Source organism: Lathyrus oleraceus, chromosome 1 (assembly GCF_024323335.1).
Source record: "Lathyrus oleraceus cultivar Zhongwan6 chromosome 1, CAAS_Psat_ZW6_1.0, whole genome shotgun sequence".
NCBI lineage: Eukaryota > Viridiplantae > Streptophyta > Magnoliopsida > Fabales > Fabaceae > Lathyrus > Lathyrus oleraceus.
Genome location: NC_066579.1, coordinates 161,797,638 through 161,818,444, shown reverse-complemented (window position 1 = coordinate 161,818,444; position 20,807 = coordinate 161,797,638). Strand labels below are relative to the sequence as shown.

Below are 20,807 nucleotides of genomic sequence, written 5' to 3'. Positions count from 1 at the left end.
AAAGAGTGAGAAAATCATTAAAGAGTTACAATAATAGTCTCAAAATATAAGAAGGATTAGAAAACAATTAAAAAGCAAAAAGATAAAAAAAAACATACAACAAAAAAGCTCTTACCAATTCTAGTGACAATCAAATTAGATTATAAGCCACCACATTCTTTATCAACAAATCAGAACCTATCTAAGAACCCTAAAAGAAACAAAAACCATAATCTACTTCAAAATCAAAGCAACCACTCGATCCATCATAAAAAGAGGATATGATTTTGAAACCACAATCTATTTCGGAACTAAAACAAACACTCGATCCCCTAATTTTTTTTTTCTAATGAGTAAAATTGCAATTCTTAATATTTAAAATTGGGTTGACTACAAACATAAAATATGATTCTCAATTAATATCATTTATTATTATATAGATTGATATATTTATTGCATGTTTATTTAAACATTATACATAATAATAAAAATTGAACAACAATCAATTAATTAGACAATAAGGAAGTTGATAAAATTTGAATAATTTGATCAGCTTATAGTGCATCTCCAGCAGATTTTGGAAGGGAAGAAGTATCTTGGAAACTAGGATCTTTAATACAATTATTGATATCAGTCATGATATCAGTTGCACCAACATTCATGAGTTTATAATTTCCCTCCTTCAAAGCTCTTTGAATGTTTTCAAGCACAAAAAGAGCACCTCCATCTGTAAGACCCCAATTTTGATCCTAAGATCCCTCATGCTATCTCATCATATGCATTGACATTGGGATCACACCTTGGCACCCTCCTTACCCCTCATTCATTTGGGTTTGCATTGGAGATATCACCAAGCACATTTTGATTGTATCATACTTCATTTTTCTTTGTTTACTAACCAAAATACCAAAAATATGTCAATGTATAGTTTGTTGTTTTTACAGGTATTATGCATGCTCACCTATGCTCTATCAAGCTCATATCTAAGGTTTAAGACCCTCAATTCAAGGAGTTCAATCAAGGATTGGTTTATATTTGTTCTAATCATCATATATGGATCCCCATGATCTTCACATGTCATTTTGATTAAGAAATCATCAAAAGTTTGAAGTTTGTTTGCCTTGGAAACCCTAATTCATCTGGGTATCTTTTGTAACTTCTTCAACAAGTGATCAAATATTTCATGTTATACTTCATATTACATCAGCTTATGCATATATGATCCTCCATGAGTCCCAAAAGTCAAGATAAAGTCAAGCTAGCAAAGTGGTTCATGGTGGTTGGCCAGAGGAAGTCAACTGGTCAAAACTTGGGTTCCCTAGACCCTATCTCCTACAATTTTTGTCATATGAAAATGATTCCAAGAGTAAAGTTACTAAAAAATGCATTCAAAATAACTTTCATGTTTAAGTTAATAGCTAGGTTTGCTTGAAAAATCATTTTTATGTTGAAAGATTATAGATCATTTTGTCTAAACCCTAGTTTGGAGGTCAACTTCCCAAGACCATAACTTGTTGAAGTTTTATGAGATGAAAGCCATTAAAATTCCATGATCAAATTCAAGATGTATAATTCAACTTTGATGTTAGGAGGAAGTTCAAATTCAACTTTCAAATGCATGTGCCAAGAGGAAACATTATAGGTCATTTTGGGCCAATACCATTGAACAAGTGATTTTCCTCAACTTCTAAAATGCATAACTCCTTCATGACACATCCAAATGAGGTCAGATTTATGACCAAATTGAAGAGGTGTGAAAGAGATACAACTTTAATGAAGGAACGTTTCTAATTTGAACTCCATAGAAAAAGTTATTCAAGGAGGAAGAAGTGAACATTTGACTTGGGACTTAGAAAATTTTCAAATATGTTTGATTTCCAAAACTTCCACCTCAAAATTCATAACGATTCAAGCTTCAAATGAAAATGTGTTCAACATAAGAGTTGTTCCCCTTAATCTCATCTTTCCAAAAAGTCTAAGATCATCTCATTTGGCCAAAGGATGAAGGACTTGCACAGGGGTGCAATGTGAAGAAACATTTGGATGATTTCCGATTCCACTTTTCATACACAATTGCATGGCCTTGCAACATGGATTCAGCATGATTCTCACTCATGTTTGGACTTTATTACATCACTTGATGGGCGTATCACACGCCCATGGAATCATGCAAAGGGAATTTCTCAATTTTTCCAAATTTGGGAAGTGTGTGGAAATGAATCTCCTTGGCTATAAATAAGACCCCCAATGCTCAGAATTAAGGACCTCATGCCCAAGCTTTGAACCTGTAACCCCAAACCCTCACCATTTAAGGATAATCTTGAAGGTTTTCTTTGAAAATCGAGTTTCAAATCTCCATCCGTTTTGAGATTGAAACTCCAAGAGTCCAAAACTTTTCTTGATCCTAACCACTTCCAACTAGCATCTGAAGCAAGGCCAAGCACAATTGGAATCAAGATCGTATGAATATGAAGCTCCATTGGAGGTGAATTTTCAGAAATTTCTTCTCTTAGATTCTCCCTCAATTCTTCACCATTCTTTGTGATTTTTGGTTGTCTGGAGTCCTATCAATGTAGGCAAGAAGATTGAGTTGCTTTGAGGTCAAATTGAAGATACTCAGTTCATGATCCTCAAAATTCAAATCCCTGTATCTTTTTATATACTTGGAATTGGAGAAAATTGAGGCCAGATTCGAGCTCCTGGGCAGTTTTTTCTTTAAATCCATGTCTTTGTTTTTCATTTTGGTGATGGTTGATGGTGGACCAGTCCGGTGAGGTCCACTGGAGAAGAAGACCGGAGCCCTAGCTCTGGTGATGTGTTGTCACACATCTCAGCCACGTGATCCGTTTGAAATGTTTTAATATCACGCGTCCAATTTGATTACCAAGCCTGCAGCGCATTGACTAAGGACCGTCGTGGATTGCACGCGCTTGATCATCAGATCTGCCACCTCAATTAATGAGGGAGATATGAAAGCCCTTGTTTTTTTGTAATTTCTGAATTTATGTTTAATTGCTTTATTTTGATTAATTCATAATAATTTCATTTTTAATCCAAAAAATATAGGACTTTCACCAAAAATCTTTAAATATTTTCCTCTTTCATTTTCTGAATTAAAATTATTTTTTGGATTATATTTGATATTTTTCATGAATTAATTGTTTTTATGCATATTTTTAATTGTTTAAAAATACTTCTGAATTTTCAAAAATTGAGAAATTTTTTGTCTAAGGTCCTTTGACCTTGTTTGACCTAGGATAAATCTCTTGGCCATTTATTTGGTGTTTTGAAGAGGTTTTAGGTTTTTACAAAACCAAATTTAATTTAAATGCTTTTTTTAATTTGATTTTTAATTGATTAATTGTGTAGAAATTATGTTGAGCCATTTTTATTGATTTGTGAAGTTTGACTATGTGTTTGGGCCTTGGTCAAGGTTGATTTGAATTTTGTTGGATTAAAATCATTGGATTTAGGGGATTGATGAAATGTACATTTCATCTACCAAAATGAATGAATGATTTTAATTTGATAAAATTCCTCCAATGACCAATTTGTGTTTCTCTCATCTCCCCTCCCTTTTCATCTTCAATCCCATTCTCTCCCATACTTTCCATTGACCAATGAAGTCTCAATATCCTAAGGCTAATTGGTTCATCAATAACTTTGTGTTAGATGAACCAATACAAGTACGGATGAGATAGGTCCATCCTTTGATCTTTTTTCTTTTTATGTATGGTATGTTTTAGGAGTACGGCTCATTATATCATATCTCTAATATGTATTAACACCAAAATTTCTATTGCTCGACCTCAGATAGTTGTGACTTCTACATAAGTCCAATTACGATTGCTTAACATAGAGCTAAATTTTAACCCAAAAGCATAGTAAGTGAGATTGTAAGTCTCCCCCCTTTCATGGTATTGTGTGGAAACTTGATGTTTTTTCCTTCCTTTAAAAGATGTTTTGGTTCAAGGATCCATGCTTGTGAATATAGGGTTGAGTGTTCTCCAAAGAATGACTTAATCAATTAAAAAGCAAAACATCACTAACATTTAATCAACTAACATTTGACTAACTTTTTATTATCATTGCTTTTATTTTTCAAGTCATTTACTTTATGCAATTTAAATTCAAGCCACTTAGCATTTCATTTGTCATTTACATATCATTTAACTTGTTTATGTTTATGTCATTTTCACTTTGCTCACTTGAGCCATATATTGTGATTGTATATATTTGTTTGTGTATTTTGTTTGTGTTTGTGGTCTTAGGACCTTAAAATACTTAATAAACAACAAAAACCCCAAAAAAATGTTTGTGTGGACTGTTGGATTTGATCTGAGATTTGGACTTAGAATTAGGCAACATTCCCTATGCAAAAGGACTTGGCCAATGCCAACATTTATGAGACCAAGTTATTGTGATTTGAGCTTTCATTTGATGCAAGTACTGGGACCAACATGAATTCATCTTCTACATGGTCTTGATACAACTGTTACTTTGAACCTGTGTCCAATGCCTTATTCTGAACTAATCAAGGAGTATGTTGTAACACCCCGATAATAATATGATAATTATTTAAATTAAGTTAATAATATATTTATTAATTTAATTAGATAATTGGATTATTATTATTATTATTATTTTGGAATTATTGAATTATTATTATTATAGGAATAATAATATAATTTGGAAAATATATAAGTTGGAATAAGGAAAAAGGGTTCCATTTGGTAAAAAGAGTTTTCACGTGAAACAGAGAAGCGATTGAGGAAGTGGAGAAAGGGCAAAGAGGCAGAGCAAGAGGAAGAAGATTGGAGAAGAGAAAAGCTTGGAGCTTAAAGATTCGCCGGATTAACTCAGGTAAGGGGGGTTTATCGTCGTTTAATGGGGATTATGGGTTAGCATGTAATGGGTAGTGATAAACCATTGAATTGACCCTAATTGGGATTGTGAATGCTGAAAATGATGTTGGATAAACTGTGTTAAAAACTGTAATTGAATCGATAATGGTGTGTGTCGTAATTTACTGGACGTATAGCTTTTTACGGAATTGGAATCGGAGGTCCGGAAGTCCTCTAACGGCGGAAAATGCGGAGAATTCTGCATTCTGCTTTGTGTTAGCGCAGGAACTGCTGTTTTGTCTGCGTTAACCGGTTAACCCAGGGTGTTAACCGGTTAACACTGTTACGAATTGAGAATTAGTGTTGTTTTGCCTGCGTTAACCGGTTAACCCAGGGCGTTAATCGGTTAACACTGTTAAGTTTTGGGCAGTAAGCGTGTTTTGCCTGCGTTAACCGGTTAACCCAGGGCGTTAACCGGTTAACGCTGTTGCAGAGTGGAAAAAGTGTTAATTAAAATGTTGTGTGCCTAATTGGTGGTTGCCTATATCGGTGTGTGATATAGTAGGGATTATTTCCCGCTGTTTTGAGCAGTATAGGTATTAGTAGAGTGTGCTAATACTGTGTTTAATTATTTGACATGATATGATGTGTTGATACATGTGTTGATGATGTATGATGATATGCATAACGCTGTGAATGTATATATTATGCATGTATTTGTGAATGGACTGTTGTATGGCTTAGAGTGTGAGCATATGTCCATTGTGAATTGTTGTTGATGTTGCATTGCTAGATGATTAGCGTGCATAGCATAGCCTGTGGGGTTGTAGCTAATTCCCATGGTGAGGAATTAGTGAGTGAATCATTGTGGAATTGTTGTTGATGTTGGCATACTAGGTGATTAGTGTGCATAGCATAGCCTTCGGGGCTGTAGCTAATTCCCATGGTGAGGAATTAGTGAGTGAGTCATTAGATCTCAAATGAGTGGGACTAGTGAGCTTAGTAGCCGTATCTGGATTGATCGGTGAGCTTGAACTATATGTTCAAGAATAGTCGGTACCGCATGTGTGGAGTCTCATTGCATAATGTATGTATGGCGTATAATATGAATGGATGTATTCCAATATTATACGTGTGGTTGTGTTGACATTGAGTATGAGTATGATTGAGTTGATGTTGCCGTTGCTGAATGTGTAATCTGATTTGGGTGATGAAATGTGTTATTTACTTAACATGACATGAAAATTTATAATGCTTATTATATCGATTGAGGAACTCACCCTTACAACTATTTTTCAGGTAACGAGCAATGAGTTGAGTAGAAGCTAATGCTTGGAGTCTAGTGTAGTCTCCTTAGTGGGTCATGCTCTGATAGATGTAACATCGGGATGGGATGTTTTGAATATTTTATTGATTGGTTGTGAACCATTTTACATGTAATGTTTTACATGATTGATGAGATTTCTATCCGCTGCGTATTATGCAACTGTTTTATTTGATAAATAAATGAGCATGACAAGCTACTTTGATGAATAGTGTGAAATGTTGTGTGACACCCTTGGATGCATGATTACTCTGATTTATATATGTTGTTATTTTAATTAAATATTTGGGGTATTTTAGAAGGGTGTTACATTAGTGGTATCAGAGCATAGTCGGTCGAGTCGAGTCGTAATTATTCTGTTTCCCCTGTACGGGATAGGTGTTGTGTAACCCTATCAGTACTTATTGTTTTAGTTTGTTTGGGTTTTCAGAATAGAGATGGCTGGAAGAGGTAGAGATGATGCTGCGATTGCTGAGGCTCTGGGTATGCTAGCTGGAGTACTTGGAGGATATCCGAATGTTGTGGGAATGGGAGCTGCTCGTCAACTGAGTGAGTTCCAGAAGAACAATCCTCCAATGTTCAAGGGAGCATACGATCCAGATGGCGCTCAGAAGTGGTTGAAGGAGATAGAGAGAATCTTCCGAGTGACTGAGTGTGCCGATAACCAGAAGGTCAGGTTCGGTACGCATATGCTGTCAGAAGAAGCTGATGATTGGTGGGTTGCTACCCGCACTGAGTTGGAAACTGCTGGGAATGCTGAAATCACTTGGGCTGTGTTCAGAGAGAGATTCCTGAGGAAGTACTTTCCAGAAGATGTCAGAGGAAAGAAAGAGATAGAGTTCTTAGAGTTGAAACAGGGTAACAAGTCTGTTACGGAGTATGCTGCTAAGTTCACAGAGCTGTCGAAGTATTACACTCCCTATAATGAGGTTGCTGGAGAATTTTCGAAATGTGTGAAGTTTGAGAACGGGTTACGTCCCGAGATCAAACAGGCTATTGGATACCAACGGATCAGAGTGTTTTCTGACTTGGTTGACTGTTGCAGGATTTTTGAACAGGATTCCAAAGCCAGAGCAGAGAGCTATCAACAGAGAGTTGATAGGAAAGGCAAGAATCAGAATGATCGTGGAAAACCGTATGCAGCTGGCAAAGGTTTCCAGAAGCAGAATGGGATGAAGAGGCCTAGTGGGGGAGACTCTAGTGCCCCTGCTAAGTGTTATAGATGTGGTCGGGCTGGACATCGTGTCCATGAGTGTACCAGTGCTGAGATGAAGTGTTTCAAGTGTGGAAAAGGTGGTCATTTGGCTGCAGAGTGTCGGTTGAAGACTGTAACTTGTTTCAACTGTGGAGAGTTGGGTCATATCAGTCCACAGTGTCCTAAGTCGAAGAAAGAGAATCAGTCAGGAGGCAAGGTCTTTGCTTTATCGGGTTCTGAGACTTCTGCAGATGATCGTTTGATCCGAGGTACGTGTTATATTAATGGCTTTCCTCTTGTAGCTATTATTGACACCGGTGCTACTCATTCCTTTATATCTTTGGATTGTGCTGTGAAACTTAAGTTAGAGATATCTGAGATGCTTGGAAGTATGGTGATTGATACTCCTGCGAAGGGTTCAGTGACTACTACTTCAGTTTGTTTGAATTGTCCTTTGAGTATTTTTGGTAGAGACTTTGGGATAGACCTTGTGTGTCTTCCACTAGTGCAGATTGATGTTATCTTGGGAATGAACTGGTTGGTGTTTAACCGAGTTTCTATCAACTGTTTTGATAAGACTGTGATATTTCCTGAGATTGAGGAAGGAAAGAGTTTGTTTCTATCAGCAAGGCAGGTGAATGAGGCAGTAGCAGATGGGGCAGAGTTGTTTATGCTGTTAGCGACTTTGGAGGCTAAAGATAAACTGGTGATTGGCGATCTAGCAGTGGTGTGTGATTTTCCTGATGTGTTTCCTGAAGAAGTGAATGAATTGCCGCCAGAGCGTGAAGTTGAGTTCTCGATTGATTTGGTACCTGGTACTAGACCGATATCGATGGCTCCGTACCGTATGTCTGCTGTTGAGTTAACTGAATTGAAGAGTCAGTTGGAAGATCTGTTGGATAAGAAATTTATTCGTCCGAGTGTGTCACCGTGGGGTGCACCAGTGTTATTGGTTAAGAAGAAAGAAGGTACTATGAGGTTGTGTGTGGACTACAGGCAACTGAATAAAGTGACGATCAAGAATCGGTATCCTTTGCCGAGGATTGATGATTTGATGGATCAGTTGGTTGGTGCGAGTGTGTTCAGTAAGATAGATTTGAGATCTGGGTATCATCAGATACGTGTGAAAACTGAGGATATTCAGAAGACTGCTTTCAGAACAAGGTATGGACATTATGAGTATTCTGTAATGCCTTTTGGTGTGACTAATGCGCCTGGAGTATTCATGGAGTATATGAATAGGATTTTCCATCCGTACCTAGACCAGTTTGTTGTGGTGTTTATTGATGACATTTTGGTGTATTCGAAATCTGAAGAAGAGCATGCTGAGCATTTGAGAGTGGTTTTAGAAGTTCTACGAGAAAAGAAGTTATTTGCTAAACTCTCTAAATGTGAATTTTGGTTAGAAGAGGTTAGTTTTCTTGGTCATGTGATTTCAAGAGGTGGTGTTGCTGTTGATCCTTCTAAGATAGAAGCGGTATCTAAGTGGGAAGCTCCGAAGTCAGTTTCTGAGATAAGGAGTTTTCTTGGACTTGCCGGTTATTATAGGAAGTTCATTGAGGGATTTTCTAAGTTGGCGTTACCGTTGACGATGTTGACTAGAAAGGGGCAAGCGTTTGTTTGGGACTCAAAATGTGAAGAAGGTTTCCAAGAGTTAAAGAGAAGGTTGACTACTGCTCCTATTCTGATATTACCGAGTTCGTCGGAATCATTTGAGGTTTTCTGTGATGCTTCATTGTTGGGCTTGGGTGGTGTGTTGATGCAGAATAAGCAGGTTATAGCTTATGCTTCGAGACAACTGAGAGTTCATGAGAAGAACTATCCGACACACGATTTAGAGTTAGCAGCTGTAGTGTTTGTTCTGAAGTTATGGAGGCATTACTTGTACGGGTCGAGATTTGAGGTTTTCAGTGACCATAAAAGTTTGAAGTATTTGTTTGATCAGAAAGAACTGAATATGAGACAGAGGAGATGGTTAGAATTTCTGAAGGATTATGACTTTGGTTTGAATTACCATCCGGGTAAAGCAAACGTAGTGGCTGATGCATTGAGTCAGAAATCATTGCATATGTCTATGTTAATGGTTAGAGAATTGGATTTAATTGAGCAGTTTAGAGACTTGAGTTTGGTGTGTGAGAGTACTCACAATAGTGTTAAATTGGGAATGTTGAAGTTAACAAGTAATATTTTGGATGAGATTAGATAGGGTCAGAAATCCGATATGCTTTTGGTTGACAAGTTGACTTTAGTGAATCAAGGTCAAGGTGGTGAATTCAGAGTTGATGAGAATGGTGTTTTGAGATTTGGTAATCGGGTGTGTATTCCGGATGTTACCGAACTTAAGAAAAGTATTCTTGAGGAAGGACATCGTAGTGGCCTGAGTATTCATCCTGGAGCTACGAAGATGTATCATGATTTGAAAAAGTTATTTTGGTGGCCGGGAATGAAAAGAGAAATTGCGAGTTTTGTTTATTCCTGTTTGACTTGTCAGAAGTCAAAGATTGAGCATCAGAAGCCGTCTGGGCTAATGCAACCGTTGGCTATTCCAGAGTGGAAGTGGGATAGTGTCAGTATGGATTTTGTTTCTGGTTTACCGAGAACAATTAAGAATTTTGAAGCTATTTGGGTGATTGTTGACAGATTGACAAAGTCGGCTCATTACATTCCGATCAGAATGGATTATCCGTTAGAGAGATTAGCCGAGTTGTATATTGAGAAGATTGTAAGTTTGCATGGTATTCCGTCGAGTATTGTTTCGGACAGAGATCCTAGATTTACATCGAAGTTCTGGGAAGGTTTGCAGAGGGCTTTGGGAACTAAGCTGAGATTGAGTTCTGCATATCATCCGCAGACTGATGGTCAGACTGAGAGGACGATTCAGTCACTGGAGGATCTTTTGAGAGCTTGTGTTTTAGAAAAGGGAGGTGCTTGGGACTGTTATTTGCCTTTGATTGAGTTTACCTACAACAATAGTTTTCATTCGAGCATTGGTATGGCACCGTTTGAAGCTTTGTATGGTAGGAGATGTCGGACACCGTTATGTTGGTATGAGTCCGGTGAGAGTGCTGTGGTTGGACCGGAGATTGTTCAACAGACTACGGAAAAGATTAAGATGATTCAGGAGAAGATGAGAATTGCTCAGAGTCGTCAGAAGAGTTATCATGATAAGAGGAGGAAGTCACTTGAGTTTCAAGAGGGAGATCATGTGTTTCTTCGTGTTACTCCGATAACTGGTGTTGGGCGAGCTTTGAAGTCGAAAAAGTTGACACCTCGATTTATTGGTCCTTATCAGATTTTGGAGAGGATAGGGGAGGTAGCCTATCGTGTCGCTTTACCGCCGTCGCTTGCGAATTTGCATGAGGTTTTTCATGTGTCTCAGTTGAGGAGGTACATTCATGATCTGTCGCATGTAGTCCAAATAGATGATGTACAGGTGAGAGATAACCTGACTGTTGAAACATCACCTATGAGGATCGAGGATCGAGAGTTGAAGCAGTTGCGGGGTAAAGAGATTGCCTTGGTGAAGGTAGCTTGGGGAGGACCAGCAGGTGGCAATGTGACTTGGGAACTTGAGAGTAAGATGAAGGAGTCTTACCCAGAGTTGTTCGCTTGAGGTATGTTTTCGAGGACGAAAACTCTTTTAGTGGGGGAGAGTTGTAACACCCCGATAATAATATGATAATTATTTAAATTAAGTTAATAATATATTTATTAATTTAATTAGATAATTGGATTATTATTATTATTATTATTTTGGAATTATTGAATTATTATTATTATAGGAATAATAATATAATTTGGAAAATATATAAGTTGGAATAAGGAAAAAGGGTTCCATTTGGTAAAAAGAGTTTTCACGTGAAACAGAGAAGCGATTGAGGAAGTGGAGAAAGGGCAAAGAGGCAGAGCAAGAGGAAGAAGATTGGAGAAGAGAAAAGCTTGGAGCTTAAAGATTCGCCGGATTAACTCAGGTAAGGGGGGTTTATCGTCGTTTAATGGGGATTATGGGTTAGCATGTAATGGGTAGTGATAAACCGTTGAATTGACCCTAATTGGGACTGTGAATGCTGAAAATGATGTTGGATAAACTGTGTTAAAAACTGTAATTGAATCGATAATGGAGTGTGTCGTAATTTACTGGACGTATAGCTTTTTACGGAATTGGAATCGGATGTCCGGAAGTCCTCTAACGGCGGAAAATGCGGAGAATTCTGCATTCTGCTTTGTGTTAGCGCAGGAACTGCTGTTTTGTCTGCGTTAACCGGTTAACCCAGGGTGTTAACCGGTTAACACTGTTACGAATTGAGAATTAGTGCTGTTTTGCCTGCGTTAACCGGTTAACCCAGGGCGTTAACCGGTTAACACTGTTAAGTTTTGGGCAGTAAGCGTGTTTTGCCTGCGTTAACCGGTTAACCCAGGGCGTTAACCGGTTAACGCTGTTGCAGAGTGGAAAAAGTGTTAATTAAAATGTTGTGTGCCTAATTGGTGGTTGCCTATATCGGTGTGTGATATAGTAGGGATTATTTCCCGCTGTTTTGAGAAGTATAGGTATTAGTAGAGTGTGCTAATACTGTGTTTAATTATTTGACATGATATGATGTGTTGATACATGTGTTGATGATGTATGATGATATGCATAACGCTGTGAATGTATATATTATGCATGTATTTGTGAATGGACTGTTGTATGGCTTAGAGTGTGAGCATATGTCCATTGTGAATTGTTGTTGATGTTGCATTGCTAGATGATTAGCGTGCATAGCATAGCCTGTGGGGCTGTAGCTAATTCCCATGGTGAGGAATTAGTGAGTGAATCATTGTGGAATTGTTGTTGATGTTGGCATACTAGGTGATTAGTGTGCATAGCATAGCCTTCGGGGCTGTAGCTAATTCCCATGGTGAGGAATTAGTGAGTGAGTCATTAGATCTCAAATGAGTGGGACTAGTGAGCTTAGTAGCCGTATCTGGATTGATCGGTGAGCTTGAACTATATGTTCAAGAATAGTCGGTACCGCATGTGTGGAGTCTCATTGCATAATGTATGTATGGCGTATAATATGAATGGATGTATTCCAATATTATACGTGTGGTTGTGTTGACATTGAGTATGAGTATGATTGAGTTGATGTTGCCGTTGCTGAATGTGTAATCTGATTTGGGTGATGAAATGTGTTATTTACTTAACATGACATGAAAATTTATAATGCTTATTATATCGATTGAGGAACTCACCCTTACAACTATTTTTCAGGTAACGAGCAATGAGTTGAGTAGAAGCTAATGCTTGGAGTCTAGTGTAGTCTCCTTAGTGGGTCATGCTCTGATAGATGTAACATCGGGATGGGATGTTTTGAATATTTTATTGATTGGTTGTGAACCATTTTACATGTAATGTTTTACATGATTGATGAGACTTCTATCCGCTGCGTATTATGCAACTGTTTTATTTGATAAATAAATGAGCATGACAAGCTACTTTGATGAATAGTGTGAAATGTTGTGTGACACCCTTGGATGCATAATTACTCTGATTTATATATGTTGTTATTTTAATTAAATATTTGGGGTATTTTAGAAGGGTGTTACATATGTCATCTGATACATGAGAAGACAAAGAAGACTGCTAGCTGTGGAATTTTCTTGCTTGGATGTGGCCATCTTTATTTGATGTCTTGCTCTTCATATTGCTAATTGCTTATTGATATTGCTTGATTCAAAGTCCAAAGGGAAAATGGGTTCTCTATATGTTATTTTTGTCTGTTGGATTGCATCCTATTGGTCAGATCTTTTCAACTCTTAACTTTTAATTTTATGCTTAGGATTAGTCTCTTCATCTTCTCCCACTTCATAAATTTCAAAATCTCTCCCCCTTTTCAAAATCATCTTTGCTTGTAATTTCAAAACTTAGACTTTATTGCAAATTAGAAACTTTGGCCTTATGCCATTGCATTTTAAATTCTTTTCTTAATCAAACTTGTAAATGAACTTAACCATATTGACCTAAAATTTCAAAAAAAGACAAAAGAACTAACACTCATTCAAACTCTTTTAGGCTCCTTTGTGCCTCCTTTAAACTTAATTTTTGATTAAAAACAATCCACTCACTTTGAAATTGATACCACGAACTACGAGGTTTTGATTCCTCATTTTTATGTTGGTACGTAGGCACAAGTCCAAAGGTCTTGTCAAACACAAAAATATAATTAATGAATTATTTTCTCATCCCCACACTCTATTTATTGGAAACATCTTTTAAACCAAAACACATACACACATAAAAAAGGGCTACCTAGGAGTACCTAGGACACTTTGGGTGCTAACACTTTCTCTCTGTGTAACCAACCCCCTTACCTGTAATCTCTGGCATTTTATTAGTTTTGATTTGAAAACTTCTTACCTTTGGGGTTTGTTAGTACTTTCCCCTTTTCCTTTGGAAACAATAAAAGCGCGGCGGAGACTCTGGTTTTATTAACGTTAAGTTTATCCATAACTTGATGGTCATGAATTTACCGCTACAGAAATTAAGTGGCGAATTTGTTGGGGAGTAGTCCTCAATGGGTTTAGCCTAACTTTTTATGTGTGTACATAATTGTATATTTGATATTTGTATATTTGTTTATGTGATATAATCTGCTTGTTATGCTTGGTGATCTCTGAGTGGTGAGATAAGTTCTAACCCGAACTCGAGTGCAATTAAGATAGGAGGATGGTATAGTCATGTTTGACTTGTGTGGAGTAATCCTTAACAAGTTGGCTTGAGACCCATCTACTCAGTGGAGACCTTTTTGGAGCTATTAATGTCACACAAGTCATTTGTGGTTAGGCATTACTTTCTCTAATTTGGGGTCCGAGAAGCTGAGGACCGTAGAACATTTAACCCAACTTGGCCTATTTAGGATGTAGTGCAGAGATTGTTCAGGTGTAGACTTGATAACAGTTGTTATGCGAGACTACACTCAGACGAGTTTCTCTTGAGAATATTATAGGTTGATGAGTCAGTCATCCTAACCTATAATATCTTCTAGATGGAATTTAGACTCTGGGAACCTTTTAGAACATAATCTACAGGTTTTTATCCTTAGTACACTCCTTTGGGATGATTCTTAACTTGACTCCATGCTTGTGACTCACAACAAACCCTTCGGTTCCTGGTTGATCTAATCTAGTCTTGTCAATATCAATGGAACTTGGGTGTTGATAAGGTGAAAACCATAATCCACTAAAATGGATGATTGATCTTGACAATGACTTGATTCATACCTTGACCTTTTTTTGTTTTCCTTGTGTGTGATCCATTATTTGTGATTGTTGCATTCATGCATTCATACACATCATGACATTCATCACACGAAAAATAACTTCAAGGAACTGAGGTTTTATTTGCAAATATGTCAGACTACGGATTATGGCCGAAGGAACACTAAGAAGTATAGTTTCTGATGTCCAGATTTGAAAGAGCTAAGGAAGTTATCATCCTTTGTATTAGATCCCTTGGATTTCAAGCAACGTCATGGGAAGCTTCTATCTGTGTTATCTGTGGATGTGGTTGAAGGACTCTTGAGTGTGTTGGTTCAGTTTTACGATCCTCTCTACCGTTGCTTCACTTTTCCCGATTATCAGCTTATGCCTACCGTCGCTACACGAAAAATACAGAGTCGTCATCGGTTTTTATTTATTCAAAAGGAATGGGAAAATATCGAGAAAACCCCAAAGAATGGTCATCGCAACCACAAACAGCTTCGGAAGTCGGTTATGCAAGGGGAAGGTATTAGCACCCCTCACATCCATGGTACTCCATGGGAACCATCTAGGATATTTGCGCTTATGTGTGTATTATTTATCGAATGTTTGCTTGCCAAAGGTTTACGGAGTGGAGGTAGATTTTAAATTAGTATGCTCGCCAAGGATTGGGTTCTCGTGCCTACGTATGGCCACTTTTTGAAGTGAGAAATCAGAGCCCCGTAGTTCGTGGGTTTGAAATTGCTTGGTTTGTTTTGTTGATTTTATTACCTTGAAGAAGGGTTTTCGAGTGTTGTCCTGAGGCTCAAACAAAAGGTTTGAATGAGTTGAATTGTTTTTAGGTTTTAAAGAAAGTGTTATTGATTTCGGATTGCACTAAAGACTATGGATAAAGGTGAATACCTCAAACTACCAAGCCAAACGTCTTGTGTTATAAGCATTCAGAATGAGTGTAGGAAAACTCCAGTCTCACCCCTTCTTTATCGCTTAAGGCTCGTAACGTACGATCCTAATCGCCATTTATTGTATTTTTAAATATGATTTGGAAAAAGACCATTTGTCGTTGGATCAAGGGTTTGTTTATTGAATTTTGACTTTGAAAAGGACTGCTTGACGTTGAATCAAGGGTTTGTTTATTGAATTTTGACTTTGAAAAGGACTGCTTGATGTTGAATCAAGGGTTTGGTTATTGACGATGAAAGGGTGAGCGTTCCTAATGCCTAAGGAGTAACTAATCAAACAATAAAAGAAAGCGAGTAAATGCGTACATCAGAAAGGGGAGGGGGGGGTACATGTAAAGCACAAGGGATGTGTGAAAATAAAGTCATTCAAATGGAAATTAATTCTAAAATATAAACAAGTCCTAAAACTAAGGGCACATGCAAGATTGAACTATTTCTAAGCCTAGGGGTAGAATCGTCAATTCACAGTTAGGGATTAATTGAATTATTTCTATTTTTAAGTAAGTTCTAATTTAAAACAATTAATTCCTAAACTAATTTTAATATTTCTAAAAAAACTCTAGAATTCTAAAATTATTATTTAATTCTAATCCTAATTCTTACTCAACCTAAATTCCTAATTATTCCTCTTATATTTCTAATCCTAATTAACTAATTTTAATTATCCCCCAAACTATCTAATTTTTAAAACCATTTATTTCTAATATTTCTAAAAATTTCTAATTCTAAGTAATTAATCCAACAATTAATTTCTAATAATACCTCTAATTCTAATTAATTAATTCTAATATTAATTTCTAATTAATATTTCTAATAAGATATCTAATACTAATTAATATTCCTAATATCTAATTAATTTTGATTTTTTACTAAGTAACCTCTAATCTTAATTCTTCTGATTTATCCTAATCATACCATTAAGAATTAATTGAAAACTAATCACCAAAAATTAGAAAAAGGGAACGAAAACTAAGGAAATTGGCCAAGAACTCAGTTGGAGGTGCGGGCCCGTTGTAGGAGGGGCACAGGGAGCGATTCATTTAGGCCACAAGCCCAAACCTTCCACACCGGCAACGATCCAATCTCCCGTTCAAACAAGAAGGCGAAGTCTCCCTAAAGTTCACGATTCAAAACCAGTCACCGCCGTCGACCGAAACAGACATACGCCATGAAGACAATGGGAACGCATCTCTGTTACTAGCGCAACTTCGACTTCTCACGAGGAATCAGGACTAAGATTCGAGCGTGCATCCAAAGCCAATGCCAAAAACTGAACTCTAAATCGAAAAATCGCGTGAAACAGAAGAGATCGAAGTGCAGAATCGTACCGAATTCGTGCTTTGTGTGGAGGCAGAGATGGAGAGGACCAAGTTATCGTCGATGTGCAATGAAGACTCTGTTCGAATCGTTGCTGCGTTGAAGGATGACGAATCCATTCGTGCTCGATCGTCGTTTATCCAGTATTCCACTCCTCCATGCACGCGTCGCTGTCGCGGTTCTAGAAGTGAGAAGAAGAATCCGATGATCCGCCTATTCCTCCACATTCGTTCATCTAGGATGATTCGAGGATTTCTCTCGCTTGCTACGTTCGGCTTGGACCGGTATCAAACATTTTCATTGGATTCTTGATTGATTTTGTACTGTGTTATTGAGCGTGAGGAAGCGAGGTCAAAGATTGGAGGTTTCTCCGTTGAAGAGAGGAGAAGCTGAGTTGCAGGTCCTGGAAAAACGGAAACAGAGTGGCGAAGATGGAAGGTGAAGGCGATGAGAAATGTGGAATCCGGTTGACTCGAATTCCTGAGAGAGCGAGTGAATTTCTTCTTGGTGATTGAGCTAACATAAGGTTAACTCCGTTCCCTCCTCCTTCCAAAGTTGTTAGAACTGGCTACATTTATAGTGATGAGAGAGTGAAGAAGTTCTCTTGAAAGCGGATTCTGTTATCCTTTTCTGATTCGGTTAGATACGGTGAAGTTTGGGAGTGGGGCTAGAATTTAGTTTTTTCTGTTATCGATTTCGTTAATTTTTCTGTTATCCTTTTTTGCAGGAACTGTTCTTATTTTTATGCAGTTAATTCACTTGGATTTTACATTTCCGTTTTGGAGTGTTGGATGTTCGTGAAGCTTGTAATATGGTAGCCTGTTTTGGTGTTTCCGTGCCGTTTTGGTTTTCTCGTTGAGCTCTTGTTTGTGAGTTGCGTTCTACTTCTGCATTTTGATTACGAGCTTGCACGCATCGCGCTTTGATTCAAATGTGCTGTTTACTCTTGCTGCGAGTCATTTATGCTGTATCTTTGTGTTGTGCGTCGATGGGAAGCTGCAGCTTACCGTTGTTGCTGTTTTGATTTTTTTCATTCGCACTTTGCAGGTGTGCGCTTAGCTGCAGCATACTGGCTTGGGCTTAAGGAGCTTGTACTCACGTGGTAGCAGCTTTTGTGTGCGGCTTTTTCAGCTGCATCTTTGTTGCAACGCCCTGTACGTTGCGTTTGCACTGCTGCATATTGCAGCAGTATTTTCAATAGCATTTCCTATTTGCTTTAACCATGTACATGAGAAAAGGGATAACTGAATTGGTAATGTGGATTAATTCGAAAAAAAATTGGATATGGGGTTTAAATTGGATATGAAAATTGAAAATGGTTTTGATTAAATGGAATTAAAAAAGTGGATATGAAATAGGTAAATGGTTTTTGAATGGATAAAAAATATGGATTTGGTTAATTTGGTTTAAATGGATTAATGGATAAACTAAATGAAAAAATGGGATTGAATTGGATATGGATGATTGGATTTGGATTTAAATTGTTATTTGGAAGAATAAAAACGAATAGTGGGCTAAAAAAGAAAAAAGAATGAGAATGGGCTTAACCAAGATTAAAATTCTAAAATTATCGAAACCGAAATAATGACTTTCAAAATGACGCAATGACTTCTACTATTAATCAGAAACTCAAAGATCATTTAAAATTCCACAAATCAAATCTAACCCTAAAAATCAAATTAAATTTTAAAAATTGATTTGAAGTTGAAATCAACACGAAGTTAGAATTAATTGGAACAATTATTGACATGGTTACGAGATGATGACTGTATATGTAATAGATTGGTGAACTCAACTGACACGACTTGCGAATTGAATTGAACCAATCAGGTGAATGGAAAATCGAACCACTCATGAACCAAAAACACATGAATTTGAGTCACGTATCTCCTTGTGGTGAACCATGCTTATTCAAATGAGATGAATGTATGCGGATGATATGCAAATATCAGGCCAGCGACCTATAGGATTATGTGAAGGGTGGAGCGAATTTCGGGATATGACACCTACGTTAGAGGAGTATGCCCATCCCTTGGGAATACCTATTTCTGACAAAGTGCCTTTTAGTGGATTGGAAGAAATTCCTGGATCTCATATCATAACTGAAGCTCTTCATTTGAAGAAGTATGAGATTGAGGCTCATTGGGTGAAGAAAGGCGAAATATTTGGGTTGACTTCTGAGTTCTCATAGGGAAAGCTACTGTCTTTGCTCAAGCCGGTAGTGTTGATGTTTTTGAAGCCATCTTTGTGTTGCTCATCTATGGTTTAGCTTTGTTCCCTAACATTGACGATTTTGTTGATGTTAACGCCATTAGAATTTTCCTGATTGGGAATCCTGTGCCTACTCTGTTGGGTGATATGTACTTCTCTTTGCACTTAAGGAATTCTAAAGGTGGTAAGACTATTGTGTGTTGTGTTCCTCTTCTGTACAAGTGGTTTATTTTGCACTTGCCTCAGACGGCTGCTTTTATGGAGAACAAACAATGTCTATGGTGGTCTCAGAGACTTATGTCCCTCACTAATGATGATATTATTTGGTATGATTTCGCATCGAGTAGCTCGAGTATTATTGATAGTTGTGGTGAGTTCTCTAATGTGCCTCTCATTGGTACACAAGGAGGAATCAACTACAACCCTGCTTTGACTCGTCGTCAACTTGGGTTCCCCTTGAGAGACAAACCTAATAACACTCAATTAGAAGGTCTTTTCTATCAAGAGGGTAAAGATTAGGGGTGGCAAACGGGCATGCCCGCCCCGTTTAGGCTCGCCCCGCAAAAGCCCGCAAAAAAACGGGGCGGGGGGGACGGTCATAGTTGAGGATGTGGGCCTAAAACTTAGACTCGTCCCGTAAAAACGTGAGGGCGGGGCGGGGAAAGCCCGCGGGTACTGCACTCTTTAAGCCTAAAAATGCAAAAATTTATGTAAATACACATGCCCGCAAAAGCCCGCGAAAAAAACGGGGCGGGGCGGGGCGGACACATTTGAGGGTGAGGGCCTAAATCCTTGGCCCGCCCCGCACAAAAGTGCGGGAAAAACGGGCATGCCCTGCGGGCCAAGCCCGTTTTGCCACCCCTAGTAAAGATCCCCAACATTTGAAGCAGAAGATGATACATGATTGCCATAATGTGCATAGGAAAGGAAGATCTGAGCTTGGTCTATGCAACTGTGTAGCTTTGGAAGCTTACACTACTTGGGTGAAGTAGAGAGCTTTGGAGTTGAAGATGTCGTATGCTTGTGAAAGACCTATGTCTATGGTTGTAGTTGAGCCATCAACTCTCCCTAACCAAGATTTAGAGGAGTTGGAAGATGCACTTGCCAAGATGAAGCAAGAGAAGGATATGTGGGAAGAGCGGTTTTATGCTTTAAGCCGAAAGCATGAGGAGATGCAGCTTGAGTATAAGGACAAAGACGCACTTATTGAACTTCTTGAAGACCGAGCAGTGAAGAGACAGAGAGATCCAGAGGGTCCATCTTCCTCTAGTATACCTCAGCTTTCCGGTGCTTGGAAGAAGATTGTTGACCATCTTGTCCTTGAGAAGGCTCAGATGAAGACATCTTTTGAGTCCAAAATTCGACGCATCCGAAGGAAGTACGCGCCTGCAGCCGGATCATATGACACTATTGTTAGGGGATCCTTAGGATGATTAGTCTCCTTTTCTCTTGTATTTGTACTTTGGTTTTTGAAATTGTACTCAGTGAATCCTTCCAAATTTATGAATAAAAGAGATTTTTTATGGTCAATCAAATTGTTACTATTGTTATTTAAAATTTGCAAATAGAGCTTTGTATGTTCCTTGAAATTAAAAATGAACAAAAACATTGCATTTCATGCATCATTTGCATAATAGGTTTTCTTCTCCCAGATGTCTTATCGGTTATTCTTCTATGCTTCAGCCAAGCTGACTCACCGATATAACACTCACGCCAATCAACCCAGAATTATGGAG

General features: G+C 37.9%; 1 long non-coding RNA gene across 1 annotated transcript; it reads left to right on the top strand.

Moving 5' to 3' along the window:
- The first annotated feature begins 16,484 nt into the window (after window positions 1-16,484).
- LOC127124585 (uncharacterized) lies at window positions 16,485-18,080 on the top strand. Its single transcript, XR_007804063.1, has 2 exons — window positions 16,485-17,729; window positions 17,908-18,080. It is a non-coding gene; the product is annotated as an uncharacterized LOC127124585 (long non-coding RNA).
- Window positions 18,081-20,807: the final 2,727 nt, after the last annotated feature.